Source organism: Paroedura picta, chromosome 2 (assembly GCF_049243985.1).
Source record: "Paroedura picta isolate Pp20150507F chromosome 2, Ppicta_v3.0, whole genome shotgun sequence".
NCBI classification, from domain to species: Eukaryota; Metazoa; Chordata; class Lepidosauria; order Squamata; family Gekkonidae; genus Paroedura; species Paroedura picta.
This window is the reverse complement of record NC_135370.1, coordinates 4,102,316-4,122,836: the sequence shown is the minus strand read 5'-3', so window position 1 is coordinate 4,122,836 and position 20,521 is coordinate 4,102,316. Positions and strand designations below refer to the sequence as shown.

The 20,521-nt window shown below is 46.5% G+C and overlaps 1 long non-coding RNA gene across 2 annotated transcripts in view; it reads right to left on the bottom strand.

Annotated features, from left to right (window-relative positions):
• LOC143828507 (uncharacterized) overlaps positions 1-20,521 on the bottom strand; it is a 38,725-nt gene that overhangs the window by 1,444 nt on the left and 16,760 nt on the right. The window contains exons 2-3 of one of the 2 annotated variants that reach the window (XR_013227676.1): positions 14,215-14,338; positions 1,434-2,053 (exon numbers count right to left, since the gene is read on the bottom strand). This is a non-coding gene — a long non-coding RNA (uncharacterized LOC143828507). The remainder of the gene's footprint in view (positions 1-1,433; positions 2,054-14,214; positions 14,339-20,521) is intronic. The other variant, XR_013227679.1, reaches the window with a different exon arrangement.

Sequence of the window (20,521 nt, the reverse complement as noted above, 5' to 3'; positions counted from 1 at the left end):
TAAAGATGGTGTTGACAGTCTTAAGGAGCTGTCTTCAAGCAGCGGCTGGACAGATCCTTCTCCTGGATGCTTCAGGCTGATCCTGCACTGACCAGGGGGCTGGACTAGATGGCCTTTGTGGCCCCTTCCCACTCTAGGATTCTAGTTCAGCAGTGGAATGGGCTGCCTGAGGTGGGGAGCTCCCCCTTACTGGCCGCCTTCAATCAGCGGCTGGACAGAAACTTTTGGATGCTTGAGGCTGACCCTGCATTGAGCAGGGAGTGGGACTAGATGGCCTGCAGGGCCTCTTCCTACTCTAGAATTCTATGATTTGGGAGCAACAGCAGGCCGTGCCTGCGTGTGTGCACCAAGTTATCCACCGGCGTCCACCCCTCCCCCTCCCCCTCCCCCCTCTCCTCCCGCAGTGCAGTGCTGGCCATGTCAGCCTGGAAGGGCCAATTCGGCTGCCGCCGCACACAGCCCTAGCCAGTATCCCTGAATAAAGGCTGACTTAGGTTTCCCCAATGCCTGGGACTCCTGGGGGGGGTTGGTACTGCATAGCCCCTCAGCCCCTCAGGAACATTTGACAAGAAGCGTTTGAGAAGACCAATCTCCAAGGGCCCTATTCTCTTTCATTCCAACCTTTCTCCCATTTTCCCCTCACCCTCTGCATGTTGTGCCCCTTTGCTTCTGTTTGTACTAGAATGATCTCCATGTTTTTCAAATGCTCATTTTGATTACTCCTGGTATGATGGCCCAATACAGCATATTAGACAGACAGAGCAGGACTGCTTCCAGCTCACACAAAGTAAATGCCTGTGATTTATTATGCAAGAGGCCCATTTCACTTTGATTCTCTAACGCGTTGGCACAGCCTTGGAACTGGGGTAATGCTGTAGCATCTGCTTTACAATAAGTCAGACTTCTATCCATGGGGGTCCTTTGGCAAGGTCTAGTGCCTGATATCATATATTAGAGAAAGGGCCCTCAGATTTGCCATGCATTTGTGTCCCACTGGTTTACCAGGCCCGGAGAGTTGACCAAATTACACACGCCTTCCCGATTTGTCCCACACGTGGTTCCTGATTGGCAGGCACAGTCTGGCCAATCAGGGTCTGCATGAATTCCCTTCGCAGGTACAGTCACGTGGTTCCCCCCTCCGGAGCCCTCCAGTTGGACCGGCAGCATCCTGCCTTTTGCATAATGTCACAGAATGTGGCGCTTGATGAGTCATGGCTGCTCTGATTGCTTTGCACAGCAGCACTCTGGCACGGACCGCGGTTTTGTACAGCACCACAGACTGTACATAACCATTTGACATATGGCACCTGGAAAGCAGCCAGGTTTCGGGGGAGGGGGTTAAAATTCAGGTCACAGGATGCGTTTTCATGATTAATTATAAAGAACCTCACAGGACAGAAGGAGTGCTGGCAGAATGTCAAGTGTTTCTTTACCTCCAGTATTCCTGGGGGCAGGGAGTGAAGAAACACTGGCAGATTTCCCTGGCTCATGACTCTTCCCGCACAAAAGTTTAACCTCCCCAATGTCATCAGGAGGCTCCTGATTATTCCAAAGGTGGATCAGGCCCTTCTTCCAGCAAGGGCTCTTGCATGGCCATTTCTGAAAACCATTTCTGAAGACACCAAACAATAAAACCAACAATGAAATGAATAGCATCGTTTAAAGTTTTCTTTGGCTGATTGTTTTTGTGGTTTGATCATTGCAACCTTTTAGATAATAACCGTGGCCACGAGAAAGGCCAGATTTTTAATTAAGTCTGTAGAGTCCAGATCACATGGGGCATGTTCACACCTGCACGTCACATTGGATCTCTCTGTCCTTGGTTAGTTTATGCTAGGGACGCTTGAAGAACCTGCTTTTTGGCTGACATCCTGATTGCCAGTTGTGAAGAGGGGACCGAATATTCGTCAGCAATTTCGTTGCTTCAATGGGTTGCTTACCAACATGGCCTTTTGGTGCACGAATATGGTCACAGAGCCTGATTCAGTTCCACTTGCCCCATCCATGCTGCACAGCTGCTCCACTTGGTGCTCAATTGCTGAAATAAACCCTGCTTAAAAAAAAAGAATCTTGCCATTCAGAGTTTGCCTAAGAGGCAACATTACCTGATCCACATGTGGAGTTAGAAAAGAGAAAATAAACTTGTTCAACAGGAGCACCTTTAAGACCAACAGAGATTTATTCAAGCCGTGAGCTTTCGAGTGCAGACAATGGAACAAGGATCGTAACAAGGGAGGCAGATTGGGCCAGCAACTAGTCTCTTTAATTATTTCTTTTCACAACTGGGACAGTGTCTGTCATTCATTACTAACCTGGACAGTTTTATTTCGCCAATGTTTTTGTGAACTACCACCCAAAAGGACTGATTAGCTTTTTTAGCAAAGAATCACCAGACTGCGTAATTTGAATGATATGACACAGTTTACTAATTTGCTACTAATTTACTTTCCCCTTGTATCTGTACTCTCATGATCCTTGTTCCATTCTGTTTGAGGAAATGTGCCTGCACTCGAAAGCTCACACCTTGAATAAACCTTTGTTGGAGTCAAAGGTGCTGTTGGACTCAGTTTTTTCCCCTTCTTCAGACCAACATGAATCTTGGTTCATACAAAACCAAACAATCCTGGTCATCAGATGTCTGACAGTCGCAGCTGGACAAAGTAAAAAAGTGTCGAACACATTCACTGCAAAAATCCATAGCATCCCTACTCTACAAGGCGAACGGTTTTATTTATTTATAATTTAATTTCTAACCCATCACTCCTGTTGACGAGCTTGTGGCAGCTGACAATATTGTAAACCCAAATTAAAACTCACAATAAAACAGTATGTATCTAGTTCCACTGGAAGGCATTTCATTTGAATAAGAGAGCAGATGGAACTCCAGGGGCCTGACCACCAGTTTTCTGACCACCTTCTGTCTCTTCTCAGGCACTAGATCAGGGGTGAGCAAACTGTGGCCCTCCAGATGTCCACGGACTACAATTCCCATCAGCCCCTGCCAGCGAATGCTGAGGGCCACAGTTTGCCCATCCCTGCACTAGATCCATGGCAACTTCAGTGAAAGTTATGCCCTCCTTTTTTGAAATCATTGAGCTGGGAGGGGCTGTGCAGGCCATCTAGTCCAACCTCCTGCTCAGTGCAGGATCAGTCTAAAGCAGGCGTAGTCAAACTGCGGCCCTCCAGATGTCCATGGACTACAATTCCCATGAGCCCCTGCCAGCAAATGCTGGCAGGGGCTCATGGGAATTGTAGTCCATGGACATCTGGAGGGCCGCAGTTTGACTACGCCTGGTCTAAAGCATCCAGCGTAAGTATCTATCATGGCCTGGACTAGCCCAATCTCATCAGATCCAGGAAGCTAGGCAGAGTCATCCCTGGTTAGAAATTGGATGGGAGACCACCAAGCAAGTCCCTGGTTGCTACACATAGCCAGGCAATGGCAAACCATTTCTGTTTGTCCCTTGCCTTGAAAAGCCTGTGGGGGTCCCCATAAAAGGGCATTTCACACACATACACAGACAGGAACATTAACCAGTTTGGTGTAGTGGTTAGGAGTGCGGACTTGTAATCTGGCATGCCAGGTTCGATTCTGTGCTCCCCCACATGCAACCAGCTGGGTGACCTTGGGCTCGCCACAGCACTGATAAAGTTGTTCTGGCCGAGCAGTGATATCAGGGCTCTCTCAGCCTCACCCACCTCACAGGGTGTCTGTTGTGGGGAGAGGAAAGGGAAGGCGACTGTAAGCCACTTTGAGCCTCCTTCGGGTAGAGAAAAGCAGCATATAAGAGCCAACTCTTCTTCTTCTCCTTCTTCTTCTACTTCTTCTTCTACTTCTTCTTCTTCTTCTATTTTCCTTCTCTTTCTTTGTGGTCAACATGTTTTTTCTCTTGCTTGTACTCTCATTCCTCCTGTACACTTTGCAGTTGCCAGACTACCAGAGAGCTAGAATTTGCTGCAATTGAAAGCTTAACAGAGAGAAACACACCTATCCACTGGCAATATGATAAATATATTCATAAAAGAAAGAAAAAATGTCCTATTTTTGTAGTTTTCCTTGTTTCTTTATTCTTTAGGACTTCTGTCAAAACGGAATCCAGGAAATATCCGTTTTCAGTGAGATTCTTTCATCAGTGACAAGTTCTGAACACTAAATAAGAATTATTATTACAATATCAAAAGAAATTATAACAATAAATGCAATAAGTAAAGAGAGCTCCCTACCTCTGAGTCTTCAGTATATTTATCAATAAATATTGAGAATTTAAACATGCAAGTATACTACAAGTAGTATATTAATCATTATTAACCTTAAGTCTAAAATATATTATACTGTTGATTCATATCATACTTTACCTTATATATAAAAAGGTATCCCCTGTGCAAGCACCGAGTCATGTCTGACCCTTGGGGTGACACCCTCTAGCGTTTTCATGGCAGACTCAATACATGATGGTTTGCCAGTGCCTTCCCCAGTCATTACCATTTACCCCCCAGCAATTTTACCGACCTCGGAAGGATGGAAGGCTGAGTCAACCTTGAGCCGGCTGCTGGGATCGAACTCCCAGCCTCTTGGGCAGAGCTTCAGACTGCATGTCTGCTGCCTTACCACTCTGCGCCACAAGAGGCTCTACCTTATATATATAAATAGTATAATACTGGCCACAGGCTCACATAGGTATGGGGATACTGGTCTGTATTGACACGTTCCCAACTGACTAAATTGCTACCAAAATTTATACAAACTAAATTATTCCAGGTGTGGGTCTTGTTAACAACAAGTCTCTTGAAAGCTTGCCAGCTGATTGTGGCCAGGGGAAAACAGCACGGCTTCAGCTCAAGAGCCCAGCACAGGGCTCACGCAGTGAACATCCCAGATAATTCTGCTGCAGCTGCATCTTGCCATTTACATCCTGACATTGTGGCATACGAAGCCAAATTTGGACCTCTTTGTTCCAGGCCAGTTTCGCCAGCCTGTCTTAAAGTTCCCTGAGCACATGGAAACGCAAGCACCCTCCATGAAAGTCCATGAACAGAAACAAACAAAACATATTAGTCCTCATGGCTATGAATGGGGGTGAAAATTGGATAATGGGAGCCAGCTTGGTGTCGTGGTTAAGAGTGGTGGACTCTAATCTGGTAAGCTGGGTTTGATTCCCCGCTCCCCCACATGCAGGCAGATGGGGGACCTTGGACTAGTCACAGTCCTGTTAGAGTTCTCTCAGCCCCACCAAACTCACAGGATGTCTGTTGTGGGGAGAGGAAGGGAAGGCAATTCTGAGCTGGTTTGAGACTCCTTCATACAGTGGAAAGCAAGAAAGTTGACACCTGTGAAATGTGATGTAGGAGGAAAGCTTTATGGATACCGTGCGCTGCCAAAAAGAGAAATAACTGGATTCTAGATCATATCAAGCTGGAACTCTACTTAGAGCAGGGGTGGCCAAACTGAAGCTCTCCAAATGTCCATGGATTACAATTCCCGTGAGCCTGGGACATCTGGAGAGTCACAGTTTGGCCACTCCTCCCCTAAAGGCTAAAATGACTCAGCAGAGGCTATTGTACTTTGGTCATATGATGAGAAGACGAGAGTCCCTGGAAAAGACGATCATGCTAGAGGAAGCTAAAGGCAGCAGGAAAAGAGGAAGACCCAACAGGAGATCATAGAATCATAGAGTTGGAAGGGGCCACACAGGCCATCTAGTCCAACCCCCTGCTCAGCGCAGGATCAGCCCAGAGCATCCTAAAGCATCCAAGAAAAGTGTGTATCCAACCTTTGCTTGAAGACTTCCAGTGAGGGGGAGCTCACCACCTCCTTAGGCAGCCTATTCCACTGCTGAACTACTCTGACTGTGGATGGACTCAATTCAGGAAATCAAGGCCTGCAGTTTGCAAGTCCTGAGCAAGACTGATAATGATAGGACATTTTGGAGGTCGCCATAAGTTGGAAGCAACTTGGTGGTCCTTAACGCACCCCCCCCCCCCCAAAATAACAAAGGTGGGGACTTTCCCCGTCAGACCCATGTGTGCCAGGCCTCCTGCTTACCCCTAGAATTGCCTGATTCCCCTTGGAAGGCTTACAATAAATCAGACTTCTATCCACGGGAGTTCTTTGGCAAGGTCTAGTGCCTGATATCATATATTAGAGAAAGGGCCCTCAGATTTGCCATGCATTTGTGTCCCACTGGCTTACCAGGCCCAGAGAGTTCCCACAAACACATTGCCCCAGAGCACTCTGGTTCAGGGCAGGGCAGCTGGGCTGGAGCAGGAGCAATTTCAGTAGCACCTAAAGGGAGCAGAGGAGATGCTTTTGTGAGGCAAGGCTCCCTTTTCCAGGGACGACTCTTGGAAAGATGCATTTAGAAGGCAGAAATTTCTCGTTCCAAATAGGACGGAGGAAAGGAAAGCACACACAACATTATACCACACAAAAAGGACAAGGGGAGGACTGTGCCCTACAGTCATGATGCCCACAGGGCATAGGGTTGTTCTTAAACCTACTATGGGTGCTAGATCACAAAACCTAAAATGCATGGCAGTGCAGTGAATGGGAGTTAGGTTATATAGTCACACTGAATTTTATTTGTAAAGGATAGTGGGCCCAAGCAATATTTGTGGGTGATCCCCAGGCCCAGAGAAGTATGTTTGGCGTCAACCAGAGGCAGGGCTTTTTCTGCCCCGGCTCCTGCCTCGTGGAATGAGCTGCCAGTGGAGTAATGGGCCCTTTGGAACTACCAAACTTCCGAAGGGCCAGTCAAACGGGACTCTTCCGCCAGGCCAAAACAAGCAAGCGCAGCATCAAACTGGACCCCCTTCCCTCCTTTCTCCTTCTCCACCAAGGAAAATATTAGATCTCAAAAACTGAACAACCCCACTAAGTTATTTATGGGAACACTACTCTTATCCATAGAATTACTGGTTGTTCACTTGTTTTATACTCATGTTTTAGACTGGGTATGAACCTCTCTTGGAACCTGCCCCGAATATGCTGTGCAGGGAGCATTAACCGAAAAATCAAATAATAAACAAACCAACCAACAAATAAGTGTGCCACATGCCACAAATGCATTTTTTTAATGGAAAGAAGCTTTGTGTCTTCAGGAGCTGTACGCTCTGCCCAAATAGAACAGGAATGATTGTGTTTTTTCCCCCTCTGTGCAATAAAGTTTTACATTAAAGCAAGTGTGTATTTAAGGGTGAAGGCTGGAGCTGCCTTCTAGCATCAGGGAGACAATGTTGGAGAGGATTCTGTTCAGATGTCAGTGTGCATTTGTAGTAGTGCCCCTCGAGACCAGCCATAGAAAGAACTTTCATGTTCCTTTTTTACCTGGCTGAAACTTTTCCAGGGAAGCTGGGAGAACCCCAGATGCATATAACAACACCTATCTTTATATTGCTATACAGAACTACATTTGTAGGTGCCTTTCATGCATCTTTGCTGACATTGGGGTTGCACAAAGGAAAGAGTTTTCTTGCCAAAAAATAAACTCTTGCCCTGACTTAACAATAGCAACTATTGTAATCTTGTGACACAAACTAAAGAGGAAGATAAAGGCTGGAAGTTGACTGAGGATCCCTGCTGACCAGAGGACCAGTAATCAGTTAAATTAGAGGACAGCAGACAGTAATACTCTTCCACAATCTAATTTTTGGCCCTACTGCTTGATTTTTATTTTTCCACATGTGTTTTGCACCCTCTAGTGGTCGAGTTAAAACTGCAGGGAGATATGCAAGACATACAGTGATGTAATATTGGATTAACCACTAGAGGGAGCATTTTGGAAAGCTAGGAGAAACCTATTTTGGTTTGGCATTAACAATTACATTTCCCCAGAGCTCAGTGGTCATGTATGTATCTTTATTTACGGACATTTAGACCAAAATTTTAGATGCCCTCCTATACAATAGCACTTTGTAAAAGGGAAGGTAATACTGGTTATAAATGCATCAACAATAAAATGTAAAACTTCTCCACCATAAAAGCCAACATTTAGAAGCATTAACTGCCGTTGACTATTTTACAAGGATAAAATGAGCCATAAAAGCAATAAAACTAGTAAGGCTGTTAAAATATAAAACAAAAGACAAGATTAAGAGACGTGTGATAATATGAGCTGGGTGGTCCAGCCAGGATTGGTCCTGGTTAGTATTTGGATGAAACAACAAGTTCTCTATTGCTGTGCAGAGGCCAACAATGGCAAACCACCCTTGAATGTCTCTTCCCTTGGAAAGTCTAGAGCAGGGGTAGTCAAACTGCGGCCCTCCAGATGTCCATGGACTACAATTCCCAAGAGCCCCTGCCAGCGAATGCTGGCAGGGGCTCATGGGAATTGTAGTCCATGGACATCTGGAGGGCCGCAGTTTGACTACCCCTGCTCTAGATACAGCCTGATGGCAGTTTCTACCAAACTACTACATTTACTTTTCCTTTGATGTGTCACTAATATGTTTGAACCCCTCACATGTCCCCCTAATCAGAGGTCCAAAGCCACAGGTGCTCTTCCAAGTATCGGCCCTCAGAAGGTCCTCATTCACATCTTTCCATGCAGACAGCAGAAGGAATTCAACATTACCTGTGAAGAAAACCTGGCCACATGACCGGAATAATCCATAGGAAAGCAGAATACAGTATTAAAAAAAAACTCCCTGCCATGGAATTATACTTGCAAAAGGGGGAAAATGATTTATTACCAAGGAAATCAGATTTAACATAATAAAAGCTAAGAAACAGGAAACTTCTGGAAATGTCAAAAAGTACCAAATGTAAGAAATACAGGAACCCAGTACTGATTAGTGCCATGTCTTAAAGAAGACAGGCTACAGAATTGACTCTGATTTAAAGCCTTTGTGTAGGCCCTTGCAAAACAGAGCCGGAGGGTACCCAGCACTTGGCTTCAAATGAACGGGGAGGTCAAGCTCATGCACCCTGACCCAGATAGCCCAGGCTACACCGATCTTGTCAGATCTCAGAAGTTAAGCAGGGTTGGCCCTAGCTAGTACTTGGATAGCAGGGCTGCTGCACAGAGCCAGGCAATAGGAAACCGCCTCTGAAAACCTCTTGGCTTGAAAAGCCAACGCTGGGGGTCACCATAAATCAGCTGTGACCTGACCGCAGTTTCCAGCTCCACCAATCAGTCAACGCAGAACCAAATTCCCATTGACAACACAGCTCTGAATCTCATGGCTCTGAATTCTATGATGGTCGTGCTGAGCCAAGCCTCTGGGGAGTGATGAGTCATTAGCGCAACCATGTGGCAAAGATGTGTCCTGGACACACTGCCAGCGCTCATCCTGATAGCACCACATGGGGTGGGGAGGAAAGCAGGAATTTCACATACACAGATCACACTAGGAGGACAGGCTGAGGGACTTGGGAATATCCAGCCTGGAGAAGAGGAGGTTGAGAGGAGACAGGATAGCCCTCTTGAAGGAGGCCAGGGAGGGGTTCCTGTGGGCCGCAGAGGAGAGGACCTGCAGTCATGGGTTAAATTATGTGTAGAATGGTACTGGCTAGATATCAGGAATTTTTTTTCACAGTGGAATGGGCTGCCTTAAGAGGTGGTGAGCTCCCCTTCACTGACCGTCTATAAGCAGAGGTTGGACAGTTACTTATCATGGATGGTTTGGGTTGATCCTGCATGGAGCAGAGGGTTGGGCTAGATGGCCTGTAGGACCCTTCCAACTCTGGGATTTTATGGTTCTAACAGGCAACCTGGGATGTTGCATTTCTTGACCTGAGAAACAGAGCACGTTTAAACATCCAATAAAAGGAGTACTGAGAACAAGTCAATGTACGCATTTGCCAGCTTTGCTACGTCCAACTGGAACATTGGGTTTTTGATGTTACACATTCATGGGTATCAAAGATGAATGTGCATGGGAAAATACTGCATTGTCCTAATCCAGGCTTTCTCAACTGGGGTTTCTGAATGACCTTGGAAGGGTTTCCTGAATGGGTGGGAGCTAATTAATCTTTTCAAACTGGAGAGCCAGTTTGGTGTAGTGGTTAGGAGTGCGGACTTGTAATCTGACATGCCAGGTTCGATTCTGCGCTCCCCCACATGCAACCAGCTGGGTGACCTTGGGCTCGCCACGGCACTGATAAAACTGTTCTGACCGGGCAGTGATATCAGTGCTCTCTCAGCCTCACCCACCCCACAGGGTGTCTGTTGTGGGGGGAGGAATGGGAAGGCGACTGTAAGCCGCTTTGAGCCTCCTTTGGGTAGGGAAAAGCGGCATATAAGAACCAACTCTTCTTCTTCTTCTTCTTCTTCTATATTTTTAACATTTGCAATACATTTATTGTATGATATGACCATATATGGGGATGTCGTCATGCCCCCCCCCCTAAGTGACCAACGATGGATCTGGAGGGGGTGGGAGGTGGGCGTGTCCACAGCTCTGCTTCCCAACCATATTCTGTAGAGCAGGGGTAGTCAAACTGCGGCCCTCCAGATGTCCATGGACTACAATTCCCAGGAGCCCCCTGCCAGCGAACGCTGGCAGGGGGCTCCTGGGAATTGTAGTCCATGGACATCTGGAGAGCCGCAGTTTGACTACCCCTGCTGTAGAGTCATGCCTCCTCTGGAGTTTCCCGGTGCCTGAAGACTGCGTCAGGGTTTTCTCAAGGGCAAAAATGCCGAGAAATTTTGCCTTAATCACACAAAATGGCGGCCACACAACTGGGGAGGATCATGGGTGGCCCTTAGTCCCATTATACACTCTCAAATCGCCAAAATAATACTTCTGATAGGGAATAAACACCACGGCCAAGCTGCCACCGGCTTCTGGCGATCCCTCGAGGGGCTGTGAAGGCAAGAGGAGAGCAGGGGCATGACTTGCCCTCACCTCACCAGCCTCTGCATAGCAACTCTTGGCTCCCGTGGCAATCTCTAATCCAGGTACTGGCCTTGGCAAGCCCTGATTGGCTCCCATGCCCTTAAGAACTTGGGCGAGTCAGAGCCTCCCCGGCGGGTAGGGATAGCCGAACCCCCTCCATTGTCTTGTCCCAAGGCCCCCTCCCTTCGCTGCTTTTCTATCAAATGTGAGTGGCGTGAGCTTAGGAGGGGGGAACTCCCTGCAGAATGTGGCTTCCAGCAACAACAAGAACTGCAGACAAAAGATCCTCCCCCTCCTTGATTAAACAGGCGCTCAAGAGCAGTTAGTCCCAGCAACCCCTCCTGCCCCGAAATAATAAAACAAAGAAGGGGCTCATCAGCAGCTGAGATGCAAAGTGAACAAGGACCCCCTTCTGGAGCTCATGAAAAGTCCTTGCCGCTCCAGAGGAGAGTCTCCTTTGGCGTTCGCAGGGCCTCTGATTGTGGCCTTGCCCTCTCGGCTACGGTTTGGAGAGATAACGATTCTTTAAAAAAAAAAAAAACCTTTGCAAAATTAGTTGAATGCTTTTTTACAGCCCCTCTTGCAAAAGGCAACCTGACTGCACGCCTCTCCTTTACGATTGCATGGTTCCGTAGGTAGCAGGGCTGGCGTTCAGAGCAGTGGGTGAGCGTGAACAATGGGGGGTGGGGGGTGGAATGTTGCCTCTGCTAATCCCACCGGAGTCAGATTGCAGGGGACAGAGGCTTCAATCTCTAGGCTACATTCTCCGCAAATGAAAGTGGAGGTGTAATTTCTGCCCATTTCCCTTTCCTGCTTAATATAGTGGTGAAGAGCAGTGGCTGGAAAATGAGGCTTGATTCCCAATTCCTCCACATGCAGCCAGCTGGGTGATACTGGGTCATTCACAGTTAGAGCTGTTCTCATGGAGCAGTTCCCTTAGAGTTCTCTCAGTCCCACCTACCTCACAGGGTGTCTGCTGCAAGAAGAGTAGTCAAGGCAGTTGTAAGTCACTTTGACTCTCCTTTGGGCAGTGAAAAGTGGGATCAACTCTTCTTCTTCCACCCCCCCCCCCCACACGCAATTCATGTTATTCCTGAGGGTGATCTCAGGGAGATCAAAAAGATGCAGGCGAAGGGAAGAGACATGGCTTTCTGAAGCACTGTGCCTTGGGTGCCTGCAGGTGGGACCTGGGGATCCCCTGGAATTACAGTTCATCTCCAGACTACAGAAATCAGTTCCCCTGGAGAAAATGGATACTTTGGAGGGTGGGCTTAGTGGCATTATACCCCACTGAGGTCCTTCGGGTTTCAACCCCAAAATCTCCAGGAGTTTCCCAGCCTGGATCTGGCAACCCTACCCTCCATGAAGAAGAAGAAGAAGAAGAAGAGTTGATTCCTATATGCCGCTTTTCTCTACCCAAAGGAGTCTCAAAGCGGGTTACAGTTGCCTTCCTTTTCCTCTCCCCACAACAGACACCCTGTGAGGTGGGTGAGGCTGAGAGAGCCCTGATAGTACTGCTCAATTAGAACAGCTTTATCAGGACTGTGACAGGCCCAAGACCATCCAGCTGGCTGCATGGGCAATCAAACGGTGCCTGTTTCCAGGGCTAAAAAGGAAAGAGTTTTGTCAGTGGTTATTCATTAGTGATCCAAAGGCCCTCTGTGTGTGCTAAGAGACACACGTTCTTCCACAGAGGCAAATGGCATCAGGTGGCTTGAAATCAATGGCTAAAAACAAACTGGGCAGTGATACTGGGAACTTATTTTCCTGCTGTTTCTCCACCCCCCACCCGCCGTTCCGAGCAAAATTCCCCACTGCAAACAGAAGAGTGTCCTTGAAATAATATGAATCTCACTCCGATTCTCTGCAAAAAACTTTCTGCTCACTCGTCATTGTGGACATGAAGGAGAAGAGGATAAAGCCAGACAGAAGCAAAAGGCTCAAAAGGTTACAGGACACAAGAATGAATTTAGTCAGTGAGCAGTTAACTTCCTCAACTACAGCCTTCTTGTGGCATCCCTCCCCTTTTCTTCCCCAGGGCAATTTGGAAAAAACTGCGTGCACTTTTCCCGTTATACCCCCACAAGGAAAAGGGATAGATACTTTAAAAAAACTACAGACGGCGTAGTTCTAGTGCTATATGCTGCCTGTACAAACGAGTCTGGCTTCCAGGAGCCTAATGATGGCTGTCTTGGATAGCTTTTCAGAAATAACTGAGCATGGTTATGCTTCACGATCAGATGAGCTGAATGAGTGCTCTGAAAGATTCAGCTGATGTTCTGATTGATTAATTAATTGCCGACTGCATGCCTAAAGTGCGCTGAGTCCTGGCATGCACAAGTGGGCAGAGTTTTTAAAAAATACAGATCGCTGGAAGCATGGAAATAGTTTTCATTAAGGGAACCATCTATTTTGTACAGATCACAAGTTAGGCTGTTAAAATTGGGGAGAATAAAATGCAATTGGATTGCGTTTTGGCCAGAGGCCAAATGTGGGGGAAAATGGACTCACGAAAATTGGATCTGGCCTTCCTTTAAATACTAATAACTGCCCAGTTTCAATCAGTGGTGTTGAGCCATGGCTGAACTGTTCCCACACACCGCTCCATAGCCCTGATCTAAAGGGGGCTACAGCAGGGGTGGCCAAACGCCCCACTTCAGACCAACACGGAAACCCACTTGAAAATATCTAATAATGTGAACCAAACAGTGGCCGTGAGAAACCCACCATGAATTAATTACCACTTTCCCTATGACCAGCTAAATCAGGGGTGGGCAACAGTGGCCCTCGAGATGTCCATGGACTACAATTCCCATGAGCCCCTGCCAGCAAATGTTGGCAGGGGCTCATGGGAATTGTAGTCCATGGACATCTCGAGGGCCACAGTTTGCCCACCCCTGAGCTAAATAATAGACAGCAGCATTCGGTACAGCCTTTCATGGGAATAAACACTGCAGGTCCACTGATTTCAAACTGGGGGGGTTTCTATCAATTGAACATTTATGATAAAGTCCTACTAAGGAAAAAAAAACAGAATGGATCTTAACAGTTACGGACTTTGGCTCTTCATGGTTAAAACTGTAGTCTGGGACTTCTGGCCTGGCTCAACTAATTGCTGCAAGGAGGAAGAAATGTCGTGTCAATCCACTCAGTAAGAGAATTCATTTGTCGTGGGCCATCCAAGCACTGGGTGGTCAGTATTTTACTTCATATATATTCTAAATTTTTATGGTTGTTTCATGTCCAAGTTAGAATCTTCTTTTCCCTCCCCCCCCCCACACACAATTCATGTTATTGTCTACTGACAAAGATGTCCCTCGATTTTGATCCTGTCTTTTTAATATGGTTTCTTAATGTATATATTTGAAATTTCTATACCTGGAGAGGTGGCAGCTGCTGCATGACTCACCCCTCTTGGAGACTTGCTTTTGGTCCAGAGAAACTCGGTGCTTTGATCATCTGGACGGGCCATCCCAGAAGGCAGGTCTGCACAATGCCCTTTCTGTGGGGGGAAGAATTGTGCAGGTGTGAAGCAGAAAAGACACAACAGAAACTCCCCCCACCCCGACATCTGGAAAGTGATGCGGCCTGTACAGATCACAAGGCTAACATCATGCCTTTGACCTCTTCTCCCCCTCCCCCCCCCGACTCAGTGAAGCAGCTTTCAGTTCCCAGGGTAGAGACCTTTGGGAGATAAGACTCCTAGGGCCATTCCGCACTAGTTCAAAATTGCGCAATGGTTGCAAATTGAAATTGCTACTAATTTGCAGTTATGCACAACGTCGTTGACAATCTGCCACACTCCTGAAACCGATCCGCAAAAAGCGCTTTGTTGTAGTGCTTTCAGGGAAGTCCCAAAAAGTGGATTCACCCTCCGGAAAGCGCTACACTCTTGCAACCAATCTGCAACACTAGCGGGAAAGTTCTGTGCGTTACCATTGTTGCGGTTTCTGCAAAGTCCCTCCCCCTAGCTCTCTCCTCTGATCTTCCAGCTAAGCGATCGCCATTTTTTTTTCTCGGAGCAAGCGGAGATCAACGCACCAGCAAGGCTTTGTTTACCCAGCGAGGCTTCCCTGGCTGCAGTCCCTCCCCAGAGCTGTTTTAAGTCACCAAGCACCAAGCACCACACAGCCCCGTTTGCTGGTTTATTTTCCCTTTATTTTTCCATTTATTTTCGGCCGAAAATCGCGCCCGTGAGGGGGGGGGATTTTTTTTTTCACTTGGGGGGAACGTGGCAACGATGAAATGGCAGCTCAAACACCACCTGCTAACTAGATGGGTCTCTCCGGTGCAACGAATCAACGCAGATTCGTTGCAATGTGTGTGTGTTTTTTTTTAAACCTGCCTTAACGGGAAAGGGGCTTTTCGGGAGCATGATAACGGCCGCCCATTGGCTGCTTGTTTGATTGACGGCCAGGGGCGGGACAAAGCTCGGCAATATCGCTTCCTGGCTAGCGATTTTTGCTGAGACCGGAAAGCTGTGGGAAACAATAGAAACGCAACTGGATTCCACTACAAAGGCAGGTATGCATAACAACGAATTCCACTATTTAAAATGGTGTTTTTTCATTCCGCAACCAATTTGCAACATAAATCCTGGTGCAGAATGGCCCCTAGTTTTCCCCATCTAAGAATGTGTTAATGGGGGGGGGATATAGGGGGATCCAGTACTGCAGACAACAAGATGGTTGTGTAGGTTGTCTTGGTTTGGATCAAGGTCTCCCGTTAAAATTGATGGGACATCATATCCTGATGGCAGGAGCTTTTCCCGGCTAAACACTACTTTGTCCATGGAAAACCTCACTGCTTTGGGGTTTTTTTGCCTCTTTGTTTTGAAAATCAGTTGTGGCTGAGTTTTCTCAACTCTGGACGTTTTGAATGGCACTTACGTTAAACGTCTAGTGCGGCAGAGCTCCAAAAACAAATTTGGACTCGGTAAAACAGCTAGAAAGTGGGGGAAGGAAAAACAATGGAAAACAGAGCATTTCATAGTCAACGAGATGAAAATTCCCTAACAGTCGATGGTGTTCGGAATGCTTCTGGCAAGAGAGAGGGAGAGTTAAAGCCAGCCAAAATGAAAACATGCCCCACAAGACAAAATGTGGAGAGTTCACCGTAAAGGCGTGTCATCCTGTAAGTGCCTATCAGGCAGGGATTCCCCGCCTCCCAGACAGACAGACAGACCAGTTCAGCCAAAAGTCACTCGCAGAGCACAGCCCCAGGGATTAGCACACTGTTCCTGGAACCAAGATTTCTTGAGCGCCTACAACATCTGGAAAGGCGGAGCTATTAGGATTGCAATCCCCAAATGTTGTTGTTGTTGTTATGTGCAAAGTCGTGTCCGACCCATCGCGACCCCATGGACAAAGATCCTCCAGGCCTTCCTGTCCTCTACCATTCCCCGGAGTCCATTTAAGCTCACACCAACTGCTTCAGTGACTCCATCCAGCCACCTCATTCTCTGTCGTCCCCTTCTTCTTTTGCCCTCGATCGCTCCCAGCATTAGGTTCTTCTCCAGGGAGTCCTTCCTTCTCATGAGGTGGCCAAAGTATTTGAGTTTCATCTTCAGGATCTGGCCTTCTAAAGAGCAGTCAGGGCTGATCTCCTCTAGGACTGACCGGTTTGTTCGCCTTGCAGTCCAAGGGACTCGCAAGAGTCTTCTCCAGCACCAGAGTTCAAAAGCCTCAATTCTTTGACGCTCGGCCTTCCTTATGGTCCAACTTTCGCAGCCATACATTGCAACTGGGAAGACCATAGCCTTGACTAAACGCACTTTTTTTGGCAGGGTAATGTCTCTGCTTTTTAGGATGCTGTCTAGATTTGCCATAGCTTTCCTCCCCAGGAGCAAGCGTCTTTTAATTTCTTTGCTGCAGTCCCCATCTGCAGTGATCTTGGAGCCTAGGAAAATAAAATCTGTCACTATCTCCATTTCTTCCCCATCTATTTGCCAGGAATTGAGAGGGCCGGATGCCATGATCTTTGTTTTCTTGATGTTGAGTTTCAAGCCAACTTTTGCACTCTTCTCCTTCACCCGCATCAACAGGCTCTTTAGTTCCTCTTCACTTTCTGCCATTAGAGTGGTATCATCTGCATATCTGAGGTTGTTGATATTTCTCCCTGCAATCTTGATCCCAATTTGTGACTCCTCTAATCCCGCATTTCTCATGATGTGCTCTGCATACAAGTTAAATAGGCAAGGCGACAGTATACAGCCTTGCCGAACTCCTTTCTCAATTTTGAACCAGTCAGTGATTCCATGTTCAGTTCTCACTGTTGCTTCTTGACCTGCATATAAATTTCTCAAGAGACAAATAAGATGCTCTGGTATTCCTATCTCTTTAAGAACTTGCCACAATTTGTTGTGCTCCACACAATCAAAGGCTTTAGCATAGTCAATAAAGCAGAAGTAGACGTTCTTCTGGTACTCCCTAGCTTTCTCCATGATCCAGCGTATGTTGGCAATTTGATCTCTAGTTCCTCTGCCTCTTCGAAATCCTGCCTGTACTTCTGGAAGTTCTCGGTCCACATATTGCTGGAGCCTAGCTTGTAGGATTTTGAGCATAACTTTGCTAGCATGAAAAATTAGTGCAATGGTGCGGTAGTTTGAACATTCTTTGGCATTGCCCTTCTTTGGGATTGGAATGTAAACTGACCTTTTCCAATCCTGTGGCCATTGTTGAGTTTTCCAAATTTGCTGGCATATTGAGTGTAGCACTTTTACTGCATCGTCCTTTAAGATTTTGAATAGTTCAACTGCAATGCTGTCACCACCACTAGCTTTATTGTTGCTCAGACTTCCTAAGGCCCATTTGACTTCACATTCCAGGATGTCTGGCTCCAGGTCAGTAACTACCCCACTGTGGTCATCAGGGATGTTAAACTCGCTCTTGTATAGTTGTTCTGTATAATTTTGTCACCTTTGTTTAATCTCTTCTGCTTCTGTCAGGTCCCTACCATTTTGGTCCCTTATCATACCCAACTTTGCATGAAACGTTCTCTTCATATCTCCAATTTTCTTGAAAAGATCTCTGGTCCTCCCCATTCTATTGTTTTCTTCTATTTGTTTGCACTGTTCATTTAAGAAGGCATTCTTATCTCTTCTAGCTTTTCTCTGGAATTCTACATTCAATTGGGTGTATCTTTCTCTTTCTCCCTTGCCTTTCAGTTCTCTTCTCTCCTTAGCTATTTGTAAAGCTTCCTCAGACAGCCATTTTGATTTCTTGCATTTCTTTTTCTTTGGGATGGTTTTAGTTGCTACCTCTTGTACAATGTTGCGAACCTCCGTCCATAGTTCTTCAGGCACTCTGTCTATCAGATCTAATTCCTTAAATCTATTTGTCTCCTCTACTGTGTATTCGTCGGGGATATGATTTAGTTCATACCTGAGTGGCCTAGTGCTTTTCCCTACTTTCTTCAATTTAAGCCTAAATTTTGCAACAAGAAGCTCATGATCTGAACCACAATCAGCTCCTGGTCTTGTTTTTATTGACTGGATAGAATTTTTCCATTTTTGGCTGCAGAGCACATAGTCAATCTGATTTCTGTGTTGACCGTCTGGTGATGTCCATGTGTAGAGTCGTCTCTTGGGTTGTTGGAACAGAGTGTTTGCTATGACCATTGTATTCTCTTGACAAAATTCTAGCAGCCTGAGCCCTGCTTCATTTCGTACTCCAAGGCCAAACTTGCCTGTTATCCCAGTTATCTTTTGGCTTCCTACTTTATCATTCCAATCCCCCATCATGATAAGCACATCATTTTTTGGTGTTGCTTCTAGAAGGTGTTGTAGGGCTTCATAGAACTGATCAACTTCATCCTCTTCCGCAGCAGTGGTTGGGGCATAGACCTGGATCACTGTGATGTTGAATGGTTTGCCTTGGATTCGAACTGAGATCATTCTGTCATATTGGGAATTGTATCCCAAGACTGCTTTTCCTACTCTCTTATTGATTATGAAGGCTACTCCATTTCTTCTGCGAGATTCTTGTCCACAGTAGTATACCTGATGGTCATCTGAATTAAATTCACCCATTCCTGTCCATTTTAGTTCACTGATTCCTAAAATGTCGATGTTCAATGTTAAGGATATCTAAAACTCTCACCTGAACTTATGAATTCCATGTTTCTATGAATCCATGGACCCTTTAGGTCCAAAACAGAGGCATTGTGGTTCTCCATTCACCTAGGGGCTCATGGGAATCCATGGGATCTGACGATGCACACTGAGCATGCACTCTAAAGTTCACACTTTGAATAAATCTTTGGTCTTTTTGTTGGTCTTAAAGGTGCTATTGGACTCTATTTTTATTATTAGATATACTTCCTGGAGGAACACTTGTGGTGGCTGATCCTTGAAAATTTGTCTGCAGACAAGGCATGGAGCTCTTTTTTTGCCCAAATTCCTGCCATTCTCTACTGCAGGTTTTCTCGACCCGGGTTTCGTGAGATCCTGTAGGTTCTTGGCGGCCCTGGAAGGGTTTTCCAAATGGGTGAGAATATATATATTTTAAATTTTGTTAAACATATATATCGGTTGATATGCCCATATATGGTCATGACCCCACCCACACGTCCCAAAATGGTCGATGATGGGCCTGAAGGGGGTGGGGAGGGGAGGGGCCCCAGGTGGGCGTGTCCACAGCTCTGCTTCCCAACCACATCCACGCCACTCCTGGGGTTCCTTGAAGCCCGAGGAATGTTTCAGGGGTTTCTCAACCGTAAAAAAGTTGAGGAAGGCTGCTCTGCTGATTTTCCAAAACTGCGAAACCTATGCAGGTATCAGTGGTTGCCTCATCATCTGATTCTTCTGGTGACCAGAAGGCCCCTACCAAATCCTCCTCTACAGGCAGTCATAGCCTGACATGCAAGCTAAGCAGGGTTGGCCGAGGCGAGTATTTGGATGGCAGCTCTCCAGGGAACACCAGAGCCCTACATAGCGGCAGGCAGGCAGGCAGGCAGGCAATGGTAAGCCCCCTCTGAACTTCTCTTGCCTTGAAAACCCCAGAAGGGGGAGCCATAACTTGGCTGTGACTTTGCTGCAACACACACACACACACACACAGAACTCAACAGATGCCTAAATTATAACCTGGACAGGCAGGGTGTTATGAAAAATCCCAGGCATGGATAAATGGGAGAGTTACACAAGATTTATTGTAAAAAGAAACCAAAATGTATTTTCAGGTTAAATAAAACCCCATAAAAGTTTTAAAGAGGAGGAAAGGCATTCAAAAGAAATAAAATAGAGGCTTCTTATACAAAATGGCATCAGATCTTAAAAGCAGAGGATACAAAAGGCCTCCTTTAGGTTCCAAAGTCCTTTTGTCCAGGTGAGTTTTAAGACAGAGGCAGCAGCCTGCCCCCCCCCAAAGAGGAATTCTGCCAAAAACAGGAATGGAAGCCATCTTGCGATGATTCTTAGCATAAGAGACCTGAGCTCCAAACAGCCTTTCAAACGCGATATCCAGCACTTAGTGAAATCTTCCTAAGAGATCAAAAACTACAGCTTAGCTTGGAATATGCAGACAAGGTGCTATTGATACCTGAGGCAACGGACGGTAACTTTAGAATAAAGGATTTTTCATCCTTTTATGGTGGTTTTGGTGCCTGGGGAGAACGCAGAGCAGGCCCCTGAGGCCCTGCTCATTTCCTCAGCCCCTTATCTATAATTAGGGATAAAGCCCATTTA